Genomic DNA, 16,600 nt, shown 5'->3' on the forward strand with positions numbered 1-16,600 from the left:
GTTTAAAGCATATGCTAATTTTGCATGTTAGCATAATTATAAGAATAAGATAAAAAGGTTTAAAAGAACTCATACTAGTGGCATTTGAACCCACAAGTCTGTTAAAATTTAGGTAAGTCTCTAAACAATAGGAACAATCAATGATTCTTTCAACTGTCTTTTCCAAAACAGAAATGCACACACTCATGGAAATACAAAATCCTCAGAATTAGATCAAAGGGTTCTCAAAACCTCATAATACTGGCAGCAGTGGGATTTGAACCCACGCCTCCGAAGAGACTGGAGCCTTAATCCAGTGCCTTAGACCGCTCGGCCATGCTACCTAATGCATCATTAAAAGAGCTTCCTTAGAGTAAGTTTAGTGTATCTGACTACATTTTAAACTTGTGCATTGTGGAAAATGGATAGTCTCTAAACAAAAAGGAAAAAGCAATGATTCTATCTTTTGTCTTTTCCAAAAAAGCAAAGCACGCACTCATACAAAAATATGCTAATTTTTCTGTTAGCAAAATCATAAATATAAGCTGAAAAGGTTTTCAAAACCTCAATATGTTGGCAGCAGTGGGATTTGAACCCACGCCTCCAAAGAGACTGGAGCCTAAATCCAGCGCCTTAGACCACTCAGCCATGCTACCTTAAACAGCATGGATAATTAAGCTTCCTTAGAGAAAGTGAAGTACATTTGACAACATTTAAAATTAGTACATTTTGGAAAATGGGCATGTCTCTAAACATTAGGCAAAAACAAAGATTCTATCAACGGTCTTTATCTTAACTGAAAACTGCTAAATCATACAAATACAAAAGAAGATTATATCACATGCTAATTTGCATGCTAGCAAAATCATAAGAATAAGTACAAAAACATTTCAAGATCTCATAATACTGGCAGCAGTGAGATTAAAGCATATGCTAATTTTGCATGTTAGCATAATTATAAGAATGAGATAAAAAGGTTTAAGAGAACTCATACTAGTGGCAGCAGTGGGATTTGAACTCACAAGTCTGTTGGAATATGGGTAAGTCTCTTAACAATAGGAAAAATCAATGATTCTTTCAACTGTCTTTTCCTAAACAGAAATTAACACACTCATGAAAATACAAAATCATAAGAATTAGATCAAAGGGTTCTCAAAACCTCATAATACTGGCAGCAGTGGGATTTGAATGGGCATGTCTCTAAACATTAGAAAAAAGCAAGGATTCTATCAACAGTCTTTATCTGAACTGAAAACTGCAAAATCATGCAAATACAAAAGAAGATTAAATCACATGCTAATTTGCATGTTAGCAAAATCATAAGAATAAGTACAAAAACATTTCAAGATCTCATAATACTGGCAGCAGTGGGTTTAAAGCATATGCTAATTTTGCATGTTAGCATTATTATAAGAATAAGATAAAAAGGTTTAAAATAACTCATACTAGTGGCATTTGAACCCACAAGTCTGTTAAAATTTAGGTAAGTCTCTAAACAATAGGAACAATCAATGATTCTTTCAACTGTCTTTTCCAAAACAGAAATGCACACACTCATGGAAATACAAAATCCTCAGAATTAGATCAAAGGGTTCTCAAAACCTCATAATACTGGCAGCAGTGGGATTTGAACCCACGCCTCCGAAGAGACTGGAGCCTTAATCCAGCGTCTTAGACCGCTCGGCCATGCTACCTAATGCATCATTGAAAGAGCTTCCTTAGAGTAAGTTTAGTGTATCTGACTACATTTTAAACTTGTGCATTGTGGAAAATGGATAGGTCTCTAAACAAAAAGGAAAAAGCAATGATTCTATCTTTTGTCTTTTCCAAAAAAGCAAAGCACACACTCATACAAAAATATGCTAATTTTTCTATTAGCAAAATCATAAATATAAGCTGAAAAGGTTTTCAAAACCTCAATATGTTGGCAGCAGTGGGATTTGAAACCACGCCTCCAAAGAGACTGGAACCTAAATCCAGCGCCTTAGACCACTCGGCCATGCTACCTTAAACAGTATGGTTAATTAAGCTTCCTTAGAGAAAGTGAAGTACATTTGACAACATTTAAAATTAGTACATTTTGGAAAATGGGCATGTCTCTAAACATTAGGCAAAAACAAAGATTCTATCAACGGTCTTTATCTTAACTGAAAACTGCTAAATCATACAAATACAAAAGAAGATTACACACATGCTAATTTGCATGCTAGCAAAATCATAAGAATAAGTACAAAAACATTTCAAGATCTCATAATACTGGCAGCAGTGGGTTTAAAGCATATGCTAATTTTGCATGTTAGCATTATTATAAGAATAAGATAAAAAGGTTTAAAATAACTCATACTAGTGGCATTTGAACCCACAAGTCTGTTAAAATTTAGGTAAGTCTCTAAACAATAGGAACAATCAATGATTCTTTCAACTGTCTTTTCCAAAACAGAAATGCACACACTCATGGAAATACAAAATCCTCAGAATTAGATCAAAGGGTTCTCAAAACCTCATAATACTGGCAGCAGTGGGATTTGAACCCACGCCTCCGAAGAGACTGGAGCCTTAATCCAGCGTCTTAGACCGCTCGGCCATGCTACCTAATGCATCATTGAAAGAGCTTCCTTAGAGTAAGTTTAGTGTATCTGACTACATTTTAAACTTGTGCATTGTGGAAAATGGATAGGTCTCTAAACAAAAAGGAAAAAGCAATGATTCTATCTTTTGTCTTTTCCAAAAAAGCAAAGCACACACTCATACAAAAATATGCTAATTTTTCTATTAGCAAAATCATAAATATAAGCTGAAAAGGTTTTCAAAACCTCAATATGTTGGCAGCAGTGGGATTTGAAACCACGCCTCCAAAGAGACTGGAACCTAAATCCAGCGCCTTAGACCACTCGGCCATGCTACCTTAAACAGTATGGTTAATTAAGCTTCCTTAGAGAAAGTGAAGTACTTTTGACAACATTTAAAATTAGTACATTTTGGAAAATGGGCATGTCTCTAAACATTAGGCAAAAACAAAGATTCTATCAACGGTCTTTATCTTAACTGAAAACTGCTAAATCATACAAATACAAAAGAAGATTACACACATGCTAATTTGCATGCTAGCAAAATCATAAGAATAAGTACAAAAACATTTCAAGATCTCATAATACTGGCAGCAGTGGGTTTAAAGCATATGCTAATTTTGCATGTTAGCATAATAATAAGAATAAGATAAAAAGGTTTAAAAGAACTCATACTAGTGGCATTTGAACCCACAAGTCTGTTAAAATTTAGGTAAGTCTCTAAACAATAGGAACAATCAATGATTCTTTCAACTGTCTTTTCCAAAACAGAAATTGACACACTCATGGAAATACAAAATACTTAGAATTAGATCAAAGGGTTCTCAAAACCTCATAATACTGGCAGCAGTGGGATATGAACCCACGCCTCCGAAGAGACTGGAGCCTTAATCCAGCGCCTTAGACCGCTTGGCCATGCTACCTAATGCATCATTAAAAGAGCTTCCTTAGAGTAAGTTTAGTGTATCTGACTACATTTTAAACTTGTGCATTGTGGAAAATGGATAGGTCTCTAAACAAAAAGGAAAAAGCAATGATTCTATCTTTTGTCTTTTCCAAAAAAGCAAAGCACGCACTCATACAAAAATATGCTAATTTTTCTATTAGCAAAATCATAAATATAAGCTGAAAAGGTTTTCAAAACCTCAATATGTTGGCAGCAGTGGGATTTGAACCCACGCCTCCAAAGAGACTGGAGCCTAAATCCAGCACCTTAGACCACTCGGCCATGCTACCTTAAACAGCATGGTTAATTAAGCTCCCGTAGAGAAAGTGAAGTACATTTGACAACATTTAAAATTAGTACATTTTGGAAAATGGGCATGTCTCTAAACATTAGGCAAAAACAAAGATTCTATCAACGGTCTTTATCTTAACTGAAAACTGCTAAATCATACAAATACAAAAGAAGATTATATCACATGCTAATTTGCATGCTAGCAAAATCATAAGAATAAGTACAAAAACATTTCACGATCTCATAATACTGGCAGCAGTGAGATTAAAGCATATGCTAATTTTGCATGTTAGCATAATTATAAGAATGAGATAAAAAGGTTTAAAAGAACTCATACTAGTGGCAGCAGTGGGATTTGAACTCACAAGTCTGTTGGAATATGGGTAAGTCTCTTAACAATAGGAAAAATCAATGATTCTTTCAACTGTCTTTTCCTAAATAGAAATTAACACACTCATGAAAATACAAAATCATAAGAATTAGATCAAAGGGTTCTCAAAACCTCATAATAATGGCAGCAGTGGGATTTGAATGGGCATGTCTCTAAACATTAGAAAAAAGCAAGGATTCTTTCAACAGTCTTTATCTGAACTGAAAACTGGAAAATCATGCAAATACAAAAGAAGATTAAATCACATGCTAATTTGCATGTTAGCAAAATCATGAGAATAAGTACAAAAACATTTCAAGATCTCATAATACTGGCAGCAGTGGGTTTAAAGCATATGCTAATTTTGCATGTTAGCATTATTATAAGAATAAGATAAAAAGGTTTAAAAGAACTCATACTAGTGGCATTTGAACCCACAAGTCTGTTAAAATTTAGGTAAGTCTCTAAACAATAGGAACAATCAATGATTCTTTCAACTGTCTTTTCCAAAACAGAAATGCACACACTCATGGAAATACAAAATCCTCAGAATTAGATCAAAGGGCTCTCAAAACCTCATAATGCTGGCAGCAGTGGGATTTGAACCCACGCCTCCGAAGAGACTGGAGCCTTAATCCAGCGCCTTAGACCGCTCGGCCATGCTACCTAATGCATCATTAAAAGAGCTTCCTTAGAGTAAGTTTAGTGTATCTGACTACATTTTAAACTTGTGCATTGTGGAAAATGGATAGGTCTCTAAACAAAAAGGAAAAAGCAATGATTCTATCTTTTGTCTTTTCCAAAAAAGCAAAGCACACACTCATACAAAAATATGCTAATTTTTCTATTAGCAAAATCATAAATATAAGCTGAAAAGGTTTTCAAAACCTCAATATGTTGGCAGCAGTGGGATTTGAACCCACGCCTCCAAAGAGACTGGAGCCTAAATCCAGCGCCTTAGACCACTCGGCCATGCTACCTTAAACAGTATGGTTAATTAAGCTTCCTTAGAGAAAGTGAAGTACATTTGACAACATTTAAAATTAGTACATTTTGGAAAATGGGCATGTCTCTAAACATTAGGCAAAAACAAAGATTCTATCAACGGTCTTTATCTTAACTGAAAACTGCTAAATCATACAAATACAAAAGAAGATTACACACATGCTAATTTGCATGCTAGCAAAATCATAAGAATAAGTACAAAAACATTTCAAGATCTCATAATACTGGCAGCAGTGGGTTTAAAGCATATGCTAATTTTGCATGTTAGCATAATTATAAGAATAAGATAAAAAGGTTTAAAAGAACTCATACTAGTGGCATTTGAACCCACAAGTCTGTTAAAATTTAGGTAAGTCTCTAAACAATAGGAACAATCAATGATTCTTTCAACTGTCTTTTCCAAAACAGAAATTGACACACTCATGGAAATACAAAATACTTAGAATTAGATCAAAGGGTTCTCAAAACCTCATAATACTGGCAGCAGTGGGATTTGAACCCACGCCTCCGAAGAGACTGGAGCCTTAATCCAGCGCCTTAGACCGCTTGGCCATGCTACCTAATGCATCATTAAAAGAGCTTCCTTAGAGTAAGTTTAGTGTATCTGACTACATTTTAAACTTGTGCATTGTGGAAAATGGATAGGTCTCTAAACAAAAAGGAAAAAGCAATGATTCTATCTTTTGTCTTTTCCAAAAAAGCAAAGCACGCACTCATACAAAAATATGCTAATTTTTCTATTAGCAAAATCATAAATATAAGCTGAAAAGGTTTTCAAAACCTCAATATGTTGGCAGCAGTGGGATTTGAACCCACGCCTCCAAAGAGACTGGAGCCTAAATCCAGCACCTTAGACCACTTGGCCATGCTACCTTAAACAGCATGGTTAATTAAGCTCCCTTAGAGAAAGTGAAGTACATTTGACAACATTTAAAATTAGTACATTTTGGAAAATGGGCATGTCTCTAAACATTAGGCAAAAACAAAGATTCTATCAACGGTCTTTATCTTAACTGAAAACTGCTAAATCATACAAATACAAAAGAAGATTATATCACATGCTAATTTGCATGCTAGCAAAATCATAAGAATAAGTACAAAAACATTTCAAGATCTCATAATACTGGCAGCAGTGAGATTAAAGCATATGCTAATTTTGCATGTTAGCATAATTATAAGAATGAGATAAAAAGGTTTAAAAGAACTCATACTAGTGGCAGCAGTGGGATTTGAACTCACAAGTCTGTTGGAATATGGGTAAGTCTCTTAACAATAGGAAAAATCAATGATTCTTTCAACTGTCTTTTCCTAAACAGAAATTAACACACTCATGAAAATACAAAATCATAAGAATTAGATCAAAGGGTTCTCAAAACCTCATAATAATGGCAGCAGTGGGATTTGAATGGGCATGTCTCTAAACATTAGAAAAAAGCAAGGATTCTTTCAACAGTCTTTATCTGAACTGAAAACTGGAAAATCATGCAAATACAAAAGAAGATTAAATCACATGCTAATTTGCATGTTAGCAAAATCATGAGAATAAGTACAAAAACATTTCAAGATCTCATAATACTGGCAGCAGTGGGTTTAAAGCATATGCTAATTTTGCATGTTAGCATAATTATAAGAATAAGATAAAAAGGTTTAAAAGAACTCATACTAGTGGCATTTGAACCCACAAGTCTGTAAAAAATTTAGGTAAGTCTCTAAACTAAAGTCTAAAACTGTCTTTTCCAAAACAGAAATGCACACACTCATGGAAATACAAAATCCTCAGAATTAGATCAAAGGGTTCTCAAAACCTCATAATACTGGCAGCAGTGGGATTTGAACCCACGCCTCCGAAGAGACTGGAGCCTTAATCCAGCGCCTTAGACCGCTCGGCCATGCTACCTAATGCATCATTAAAAGAGCTTCCTTAGAGTAAGTTTAGTGTATCTGACTACATTTTAAACTTGTGCATTGTGGAAAATGGATAGTCTCTAAACAAAAAGGAAAAAGCAATGATTCTATCTTTTGTCTTTTCCAAAAAAGCAAAGCACGCACTCATACAAAAATATGCTAATTTTTCTGTTAGCAAAAATCATAAATATAAGCTGAAAAGGTTTTCAAAACCTCAATATGTTGGCAGCAGTGGGATTTGAACCCACGCCTCCAAAGAGACTGGAGCCTAAATCCAGCGCCTTAGACCACTCAGCCATGCTACCTTTAACAGCATGGATAATTAAGCTTCCTTAGAGAAAGTGAAGTACATTTGACAACATTTAAAATTAGTACATTTTGGAAAATGGGCATGTCTCTAAACATTAGGCAAAAACAAAGATTCTATCAACGGTCTTTATCTTAACTGAAAACTGCTAAATCATACAAATACAAAAGAAGATTATATCACATGCTAATTTGCATGCTAGCAAAATCATAAGAATAAGTACAAAAACATTTCAAGATCTCATAATACTGACAGCAGTGAGATTAAAGCATATGCTAATTTTGCATGTTAGCATAATTATAAGAATGAGATAAAAAGGTTTAAGAGAACTCATACTAGTGGCAGCAGTGGGATTTGAACTCACAAGTCTGTTGGAATATGGGTAAGTCTCTTAACAATAGGAAAAATCAATGATTCTTTCAACTGTCTTTTCCTAAACAGAAATTAACACACTCATGAAAATACAAAATCATAAGAATTAGATCAAAGGGTTCTCAAAACCTCATAATACTGGCAGCAGTGGGATTTGAATGGGCATGTCTCTAAACATTAGAAAAAAGCAAGGATTCTATCAACAGTCTTTATCTGAACTGAAAACTGCAAAATCATGCAAATACAAAAGAAGATTAAATCACATGCTAATTTGCATGTTAGCAAAATCATAAGAATAAGTACAAAAACATTTCAAGATCTCATAATACTGGCAGCAGTGGGTTTAAAGCATATGCTAATTTTGCATGTTAGCATTATTATAAGAATAAGATAAAAAGGTTTAAAAGAACTCATACTAGTGGCATTTGAACCCACAAGTCTGTTAAAATTTAGGTAAGTCTCTAAACAATAATAATAATAATAATTTTATTTATATAGCGCCAACATATTCCGCAGCGCTTTACAACTTATAGAGGGGACTTATACAGACAACAGACATTACAGCATAACAGAAATCACAGTTCAAAACAGATACCAGGAGGAATGAGGGCCCTGCTGCTCGCAAGCTTACAATCTATGAGGAAAAGGGGAGACCCGAGAGGTGGATGGTAACAATTGCTTTAGTTATTTGGACCAGCCATAGTGTAAGGCTCGGGTGTTCATGTAAAGCTGCATGAACCAGTTAACTGCCTAAGTATGTAGCAGTACAGACACAGAGGCTATTAACTGCGTAAAGTGTATGAGAACATGATGGAGGAACGTGATTATGTTGTTGTTTTTTATTAATAGGCCACACAGGGATAATTAGGTTAATGCGTTGAGGCGGTAGGCCAATCTGAACAAATGAGTTTTTAGTGCACGCTTAAAACTGTGGGGATTGGGGATTAATTGTATTAACCTAGGTAATGCATTCCAAAGAATCGGCGCCGCACGTGTAAAGTCTTGGAGACGGGAGTGGGAGGTTCTGATTATTGAGGATGCTAACCTGAGGTCATTAGCAGAGCGGAGGGCACGGGTAGGTTGGTAGACTGAGACCAGAGAGGAGATGTAGGGTGGTGCTGAGCCATGGAGTGCTTTGTGGATGAGGGTAGTAGTTTTGTACTGGATTCTGGATTGGATGGGTAGCCAGTGTAATGACTGGCACAAGGTAGAGGCATCGGTGTAACGGTTGGCGAGGAATATGATCCTGGCAGCAGCATTCAGGACAGATTGGAGCGGGGAGAGTCTGGTAAAAGGTAGGCCAATTAGTAGAGAGTTACAATAGTCCAGACGAGAGTGAATAAGTGAGACAGTAAGAGTTTTTGCAGAGTCGAAAGTAAGAAAAGGGCGAATTCTGGAAATGTTTTTGAGATGGAGATAAGAAGAGCGAGCCAGTGATCGGATGTGGGGGGTGAAAGAAAGCTCGGAATCAAAGATGACTCCAAGGCAGCGGGCATGTTGCTTTGGAGTAATGGTGGAACCGCACACAGAGATGGCAATGTCGGGCAAAGGTAGGTTTGTAGAGGGAGAGAACACGAGGAGTTCAGTTTTTGACAGGTTCAGTTTCAGATAGAGGGAGGACATGATGTTAGAGACAGCGGTAAGACAATCACTGGTGTTTTCTAAAAAGGTCGGCGTGATAACAGGAGAAGAGGTATATAATTGGGTGTCGTCAGCATAGAGATGGTACTGGAAACCAAATCTACTGATTGTTTGTCCAATAGGGGCAGTATACAAAGAGAAGAGGAGGGGGCCTAGGACTGATCCTTGAGGAACCCCAACAGTAAGGGGAAGGTGAGAGGAGGAGGAACCAGCAAAACAAACAGTGAAGGATCGGCCAGAGAGATAGGAGGAGAACCAAGAGAGAACGGTGTCCTTGAGGCCGATGGAGCGGAGCATAGTGAGGAGGAGCTGATGATCCACAGTGTCGAATGCTGCGGAGAGATCCAAGAGAATTAGCATGGAATAGTGACCATTAGATTTAGCTGTTAGTAGGTCATTAGAGACTTTAGTGAGGGCAGTTTCAGTAGAGTGTAAAGAGCGGAAACCAGATTGAAGAGGGTCGAGAAGAGAATTATCTGAGAGATAGCGGGTAAGACGGGAGTGGACCAGGCGTTCGAGGAGTTTAGAGATGAAGGGAAGATTAGAGACAGGTCTATAATTAGCGGCACAATTTTGATCGAGGGAGGGCTTTTTAAGTAGTGGATGTATGATGGCATGCTTAAATGAGGAGGGAAAAATACCGGAAGTGAGGGAAAGGTTGAATATTTTTGTTAGGTGAGAGGTGACAGCCGGGGAAAGGGACTGGAGGAGATGCGACGGAATGGGGTCGCTGGTGCAAGTGGTCGGGCGAGAAGATGCAAGGAGCCTGCTTACTTCTTCTTCTGTAACTGGTTCAAAGTCAGAGAGTGAACTAGATGCAGTGGGGGAGGGAGGACAGTGCTTGGTATGAAGAGATTGGGAAATGATTTCCTGTCGAATGTGGTCAATTTTTTCTTTGAAGTAATTGGCCAGATCGTCAGCGTGGAGATCTGTGGTTGGGGCCTGCTCTCTTGGGTTGAGTAGGGACCGGAAAGTGTCAAAGAGACGTTTAGGGTTATTGGACAGCGAGGTGATGAGGGTGTTGAAATAGGTTTGTTTGGAGAGGTGAAGGGCAGAGTTGTATGTTTTTAACATGAACTTATAATGGATGAAATCTTCGGGCAGATTAGATTTTCTCCACAGACGTTCGGCGCACCTGGAGCACCGCTGCAGGAAACGTGTTTGCAGCGTGTGCCACGGTTGTCGCCGTCTGTGCCGAGTTGTTCTATGTATAGGAGGTGCAGCTTCTTCCAGGGCACTTTGCAGGGTTTCATTGTAATGCTTCAGAGCAGAATCAGGACAAGAGATGGAGGAGATTGGGGCCAATGAAGACTGCAAGTTCTTCATAAGTTTCTGGGTGTTAATGGCCTGTATGTTTCTATAAGTGTGGAAAGTGGGGATGACCTGAGCGGGATGGCAGTTCTTGATAGAGAATGAAAGAAGGTTGTGGTCAGAGAGCGGGAGAGGGGAGTTTGTGAAATCATCCAGTGAGCAAAGCCGGGAGAAGACCAAATCAAGGGAGTTTCCATCATCATGTGTTGGAGAGTTAGTATGCTGCGAGAGGCCGAAAGAGGAGGTTAGAGATAAAAGGTGAGAAGCAGATGGGGAGAGGGGAGAAGCAATTGGGATATTGAAATCACCCATGATGAGGGTGGGGGTGTCATAAGAGAGAAAGTGTGGAAGCCAGGTGGCAAAATGATCCAGGAACTGGTGAGAGGGGCCGGGAGGACGATACACCACCGCCACTCGCATGGAGAAGGGGACGTAGAATCTGACAGCATGGACCTCAAAGGAAGGGAATACAAGTGAGGGTACTTGGGGGATAGCTTGGAAGGTACATTTGGGTGAAAGGAGCAGACCAACGCCTCCACCTGCTCTGTTGTCTGATCTTGGGGTATGAGAAAAGTGTAGTCCACCAAATGAGAGAGCAGCAGCAGCGGTGGTGTCTGACTGCTGGATCCAGGTTTCAGTAAGAGCCAGGAGATTAAGAGAGTTAGAAAGGAAGAAGTCATGAATGAAGGAGAGTTTATTACACACAGAGCGAGAATTCCAAAGAGCACAATTGAAAGAGACAGAAGGCATGCATGGAATATTAATAAGGTTAGAGGGGTTTCTGGGTGTAGCAGTTGGGAGGTTTGACTGGCTATAACATGGGGGGCCGGGGTTCGGAGAGATGTCTCCAGCAACTAGGAGAAGGAGGATAGAAAGAGTGAGCAGATGGTTAAGTGATTTGTGAGAGCGTCTCTTCTGTTGGATGGTGGGACTGAATGGATCTGTACTGTTAAGCAATGTGAACAGAGCATGAGTGCTATACATAGGAGAGGCCAGGACAGAGGGGCCAATATGGATGGAGTGTAAAGAGTTGATGCAAACAATAGGAACAATCAATGATTCTTTCAACTGTCTTTTCCAAAACAGAAATGCACACACTCATGGAAATACAAAATCCTCAGAATTAGATCAAAGGGTTCTCAAAACCTCATAATACTGGCAGCAGTGGGATTTGAACCCACGCCTCCAAAGAGACTGGAGCCTAAATCCAGTGCCTTAGACCACTCAGCCATGCTACCTTTAACAGCATGGATAATTAAGCTTCCTTAGAGAAAGTGAAGTACATTTGACAACATTTAAAATTAGTACATTTTGGAAAATGGGCATGTCTCTAAACATTAGGCAAAAACAAAGATTCTATCAACGGTCTTTATCTTAACTGAAAACTGCTAAATCATACAAATACAAAAGAAGATTATATCACATGCTAATTTGCATGCTAGCAAAATCATAAGAATAAGTACAAAAACATTTCAAGATCTCATAATACTGGCAGCAGTGAGATTAAAGCATATGCTAATTTTGCATGTTAGCATAATTATAAGAATGAGATAAAAAGGTTTAAGAGAACTCATACTAGTGGCAGCAGTGGGATTTGAACTCACAAGTCTGTTGGAATATGGGTAAGTCTCTTAACAATAGGAAAAATCAATGATTCTTTCAACTGTCTTTTCCTAAACAGAAATTAACACACTCATGAAAATACAAAATCATAAGAATTAGATCAAAGGGTTCTCAAAACCTCATAATACTGGCAGCAGTGGGATTTGAATGGGCATGTCTCTAAACATTAGAAAAAAGCAAGGATTCTATCAACAGTCTTTATCTGAACTGAAAACTGCAAAATCATGCAAATACAAAAGAAGATTAAATCACATGCTAATTTGCATGTTAGCAAAATCATAAGAATAAGTACAAAAACATTTCAAGATCTCATAATACTGGCAGCAGTGGGTTTAAAGCATATGCTAATTTTGCATGTTAGCATTATTATAAGAATAAGATAAAAAGGTTTAAAAGAACTCATACTAGTGGCATTTGAACCCACAAGTCTGTTAAAATTTAGGTAAGTCTCTAAACAATAGGAACAATCAATGATTCTTTCAACTGTCTTTTCCAAAACAGAAATGCACACACTCATGGAAATACAAAATCCTCAGAATTAGATCAAAGGGCTCTCAAAACCTCATAATGCTGGCAGCAGTGGGATTTGAACCCACGCCTCCGAAGAGACTGGAGCCTTAATCCAGCGCCTTAGACCGCTCGGCCATGCTACCTAATGCATCATTAAAAGAGCTTCCTTAGAGTAAGTTTAGTGTATCTGACTACATTTTAAACTTGTGCATTGTGGAAAATGGATAGGTCTCTAAACAAAAAGGAAAAAGCAATGATTCTATCTTTTGTCTTTTCCAAAAAAGCAAAGCACACACTCATACAAAAATATGCTAATTTTTCTATTAGCAAAATCATAAATATAAGCTGAAAAGGTTTTCAAAACCTCAATATGTTGGCAGCAGTGGGATTTGAACCCACGCCTCCAAAGAGACTGGAGCCTAAATCCAGCGCCTTAGACCACTCGGCCATGCTACCTTAAACAGTATGGTTAATTAAGCTTCCTTAGAGAAAGTGAAGTACATTTGACAACATTTAAAATTAGTACATTTTGGAAAATGGGCATGTCTCTAAACATTAGGCAAAAACAAAGATTCTATCAACGGTCTTTATCTTAACTGAAAACTGCTAAATCATACAAATACAAAAGAAGATTATATCACATGCTAATTTGCATGCTAGCAAAATCATAAGAATAAGTACAAAAACATTTCAAGATCTCATAATACTGGCAGCAGTGAGATTAAAGCATATGCTAATTTTGCATGTTAGCATAATTATAAGAATGAGATAAAAAGGTTTAAAAGAACTCATACTAGTGGCAGCAGTGGGATTTGAACTCACAAGTCTGTTGGAATATGGGTAAGTCTCTTAACAATAGGAAAAATCAATGATTCTTTCAACTGTCTTTTCCTAAACAGAAATTAACACACTCATGAAAATACAAAATCATAAGAATTAGATCAAAGGGTTCTCAAAACCTCATAATAATGGCAGCAGTGGGATTTGAATGGGCATGTCTCTAAACATTAGAAAAAAGCAAGGATTCTTTCAACAGTCTTTATCTGAACTGAAAACTGGAAAATCATGCAAATACAAAAGAAGATTAAATCACATGCTAATTTGCATGTTAGCAAAATCATGAGAATAAGTACAAAAACATTTCAAGATCTCATAATACTGGCAGCAGTGGGTTTAAAGCATATGCTAATTTTGCATGTTAGCATAATTATAAGAATAAGATAAAAAGGTTTAAAAGAACTCATACTAGTGGCATTTGAACCCACAAGTCTGTAAAAAATTTAGGTAAGTCTCTAAACTAAAGTCTAAAACTGTCTTTTCCAAAACAGAAATGCACACACTCATGGAAATACAAAATCCTCAGAATTAGATCAAAGGGTTCTCAAAACCTCATAATACTGGCAGCAGTGGGATTTGAACCCACGCCTCCGAAGAGACTGGAGCCTTAATCCAGCGCCTTAGACCGCTCGGCCATGCTACCTAATGCATCATTAGTAACAGACACAGAGATGACACCTTTATAAAAATATATATATATATTATCAACGTAAGAATGGAATATAGTATCAAAAGATTATAATCACTAGGTCACCCCGTGTGTCAAATTTATAGTGTAAGACCACTACCTAGAAGAGAAAGACTGCCCCGACACAGAGAATTAGACCAATAAGAAGGTGACAGGGAATAATTATCATAAAATTAATTTTTATTTGATAACAATAGTGACAAACATCAAAACTTAATATTAAAAATGTATATATTATCTAATGATATAGTACAATGCAACACTGTGCACAAATTGAGCCGCTTTATAATAAGGCAAGCCAATTTATATAGAGATAAAGAGCAATCAATGGCATAATAAATCCAAAAATCATGTGCAGGACAACAGTCAAATTTAATACAAACACAAAAACAGTGTATATAATATGTAATAATATATATATAAAAATTAATATAAATTGTGCTATATGTAAAAACCAGTATCCACCACTAGGTGGTGCAAGAGACCCAATCCAACAAAGATGTGGTAGAAAAAGTGCTATGTGCAATGACTGCTGACCGACACAAGGGGCATCTAGGTTCAAAGGCACAGAGAAAGTGCTCCGTGCTATATAAATATATAAGTATGGGCCTTTGAACCTAGATGCCCCTTGTGTCGGTCAGCAGTCATTGCACATAGCACTTTTTCTACCACATCTTTGTTGGATTGGGTCTCTTGCACCACCTAGTGGTGGATACTGGTTTTTACATATAGCACAATTTATATTAATTTTTATATATATTATTACATATTATATACACTGTTTTTGTGTTTGTATTAAATTTGACTGTTGTCCTGCACATGATTTTTGGATTTATTATGCCATTGATTGCTCTTTATCTCTATATAAATTGGCTTGCCTTATTATAAAGCGGCTCAATTTGTGCACAGTGTTGCATTGTACTATATCATTAGATAATATATACATTTTTAATATTAAGTTTTGATGTTTGTCACTATTGTTATCAAATAAAAATTAATTTTATGATAATTATTCCCTGTCACCTTCTTATTGGTCTAATTCTCTGTGTCGGGGCAGTCTTTCTCTTCTAGGTAGTGGTCTTACACTATAAATTTGACACACGGGGTGACCTAGTGATTATAATCTTTTGATACTATATTCCATTCTTACGTTGATAATATATATATATATTTTTATAAAGGTGTCATCTCTGTGTCTGTTACTAATATATATACTGTGTTTTGCACAGGCTTCCTTTTGCTCTGAACATGGATTTTAGGACCAGGGAACAGACTTGGCAGGGACAAATTAATGCAGTGTTTGGCAATAGTGGTAACCCTATAACCGCTAATGGTGGTATACAATATGATGATTGTTTTCATATCATAAAGAATTTAACATATAAAAGAACAAGATCATGGTGGAACAGAGCGTTCTTGGAGAACTATGTCCAAAGGCAACTCATTCCTAGAGGCCTAAGGATTCAAGTTACACCTTCGTTTCCCATGGACGATGAGGAATTCATCAATAAATGGGAAACAATATGTAATGATACATCAAAGAAACTGATGGAGCTTCTCATACAATATAATTTGAAAATATTGACTGAAATTGATAAGTCACTAGATGAAAACCTTATGAAGGCCAAAGGTAATCTTACCCCTGAACAATTTGAGACAATCAATCCCCAATTGGAAAAATTGGTGGATCAGTGGGTAAAAGACATCCAGGGTAAACAAGCCAACAAACTTATGAGAGATCAAAAAGATCTGGCAAATGGGAAGATCTATAGATGGCGCAGAAGTATAAATAAGGACATAACTCGTGAACGTATAATGTCTACAACTTCAAGCATAAACAATGGTGATGTCTCGTGTGCCTCCTCTTCCGCCTCTACCTCTATGTCTGTCATTTCTACCCCCAAACGGAAAAGGGAACCTCGTTATGTGTCAACTAAACGGAACTTCAGATATTCCCCCGAAAGAAGTGGAAATAACAGCAAGGTAATTAATTTAAGTTCCCACAACTTTTCAGAAATAGAATTGGGGGTATTGAGCAAAGGGTTAATGTTCTGTCCCACGGGGAACTTTAATAAATTTATGGCTATTAAAGACTTGCATCTCTTTGCAAGAAAATTATTATTTAAACAACATTTTCATAATGAAGATACCAATTTACTATTCCCCACAGAGGCGGAACAGGAGGCACTAAATACCTTGGAGGAACTAGCACGTGAACATAACGAAACGGAGGGAGGTAAGATTCCAG

General features: G+C 37.1%; 6 non-coding genes across 6 annotated transcripts; all 6 read right to left on the reverse strand.

The window, feature by feature from the left end:
* Window positions 1–4,738: 4,738 nt before the first annotated feature.
* TRNAL-AAG (transfer RNA leucine (anticodon AAG)) lies at window positions 4,739–4,820 on the reverse strand. The gene has a single exon. It is a non-coding gene; the product is annotated as a tRNA-Leu (tRNA).
* A 231-nt stretch (window positions 4,821–5,051) lies between these two features.
* Window positions 5,052–5,133, reverse strand: TRNAL-UAG (transfer RNA leucine (anticodon UAG)). The gene has a single exon. It is a non-coding gene; the product is annotated as a tRNA-Leu (tRNA).
* Window positions 5,134–6,973: 1,840 nt separating this feature from the next.
* TRNAL-AAG (transfer RNA leucine (anticodon AAG)) lies at window positions 6,974–7,055 on the reverse strand. The gene has a single exon. It is a non-coding gene; the product is annotated as a tRNA-Leu (tRNA).
* Window positions 7,056–12,888: 5,833 nt separating this feature from the next.
* TRNAL-AAG (transfer RNA leucine (anticodon AAG)) lies at window positions 12,889–12,970 on the reverse strand. The gene has a single exon. It is a non-coding gene; the product is annotated as a tRNA-Leu (tRNA).
* Window positions 12,971–13,201: 231 nt separating this feature from the next.
* TRNAL-UAG (transfer RNA leucine (anticodon UAG)) lies at window positions 13,202–13,283 on the reverse strand. The gene has a single exon. It is a non-coding gene; the product is annotated as a tRNA-Leu (tRNA).
* Window positions 13,284–14,225: 942 nt separating this feature from the next.
* Window positions 14,226–14,307, reverse strand: TRNAL-AAG (transfer RNA leucine (anticodon AAG)). The gene has a single exon. It is a non-coding gene; the product is annotated as a tRNA-Leu (tRNA).
* Window positions 14,308–16,600: the final 2,293 nt, after the last annotated feature.

Source organism: Ranitomeya variabilis, chromosome 5 (assembly GCF_051348905.1).
Source record: "Ranitomeya variabilis isolate aRanVar5 chromosome 5, aRanVar5.hap1, whole genome shotgun sequence".
Lineage (NCBI taxonomy): Eukaryota > Metazoa > Chordata > Amphibia > Anura > Dendrobatidae > Ranitomeya > Ranitomeya variabilis.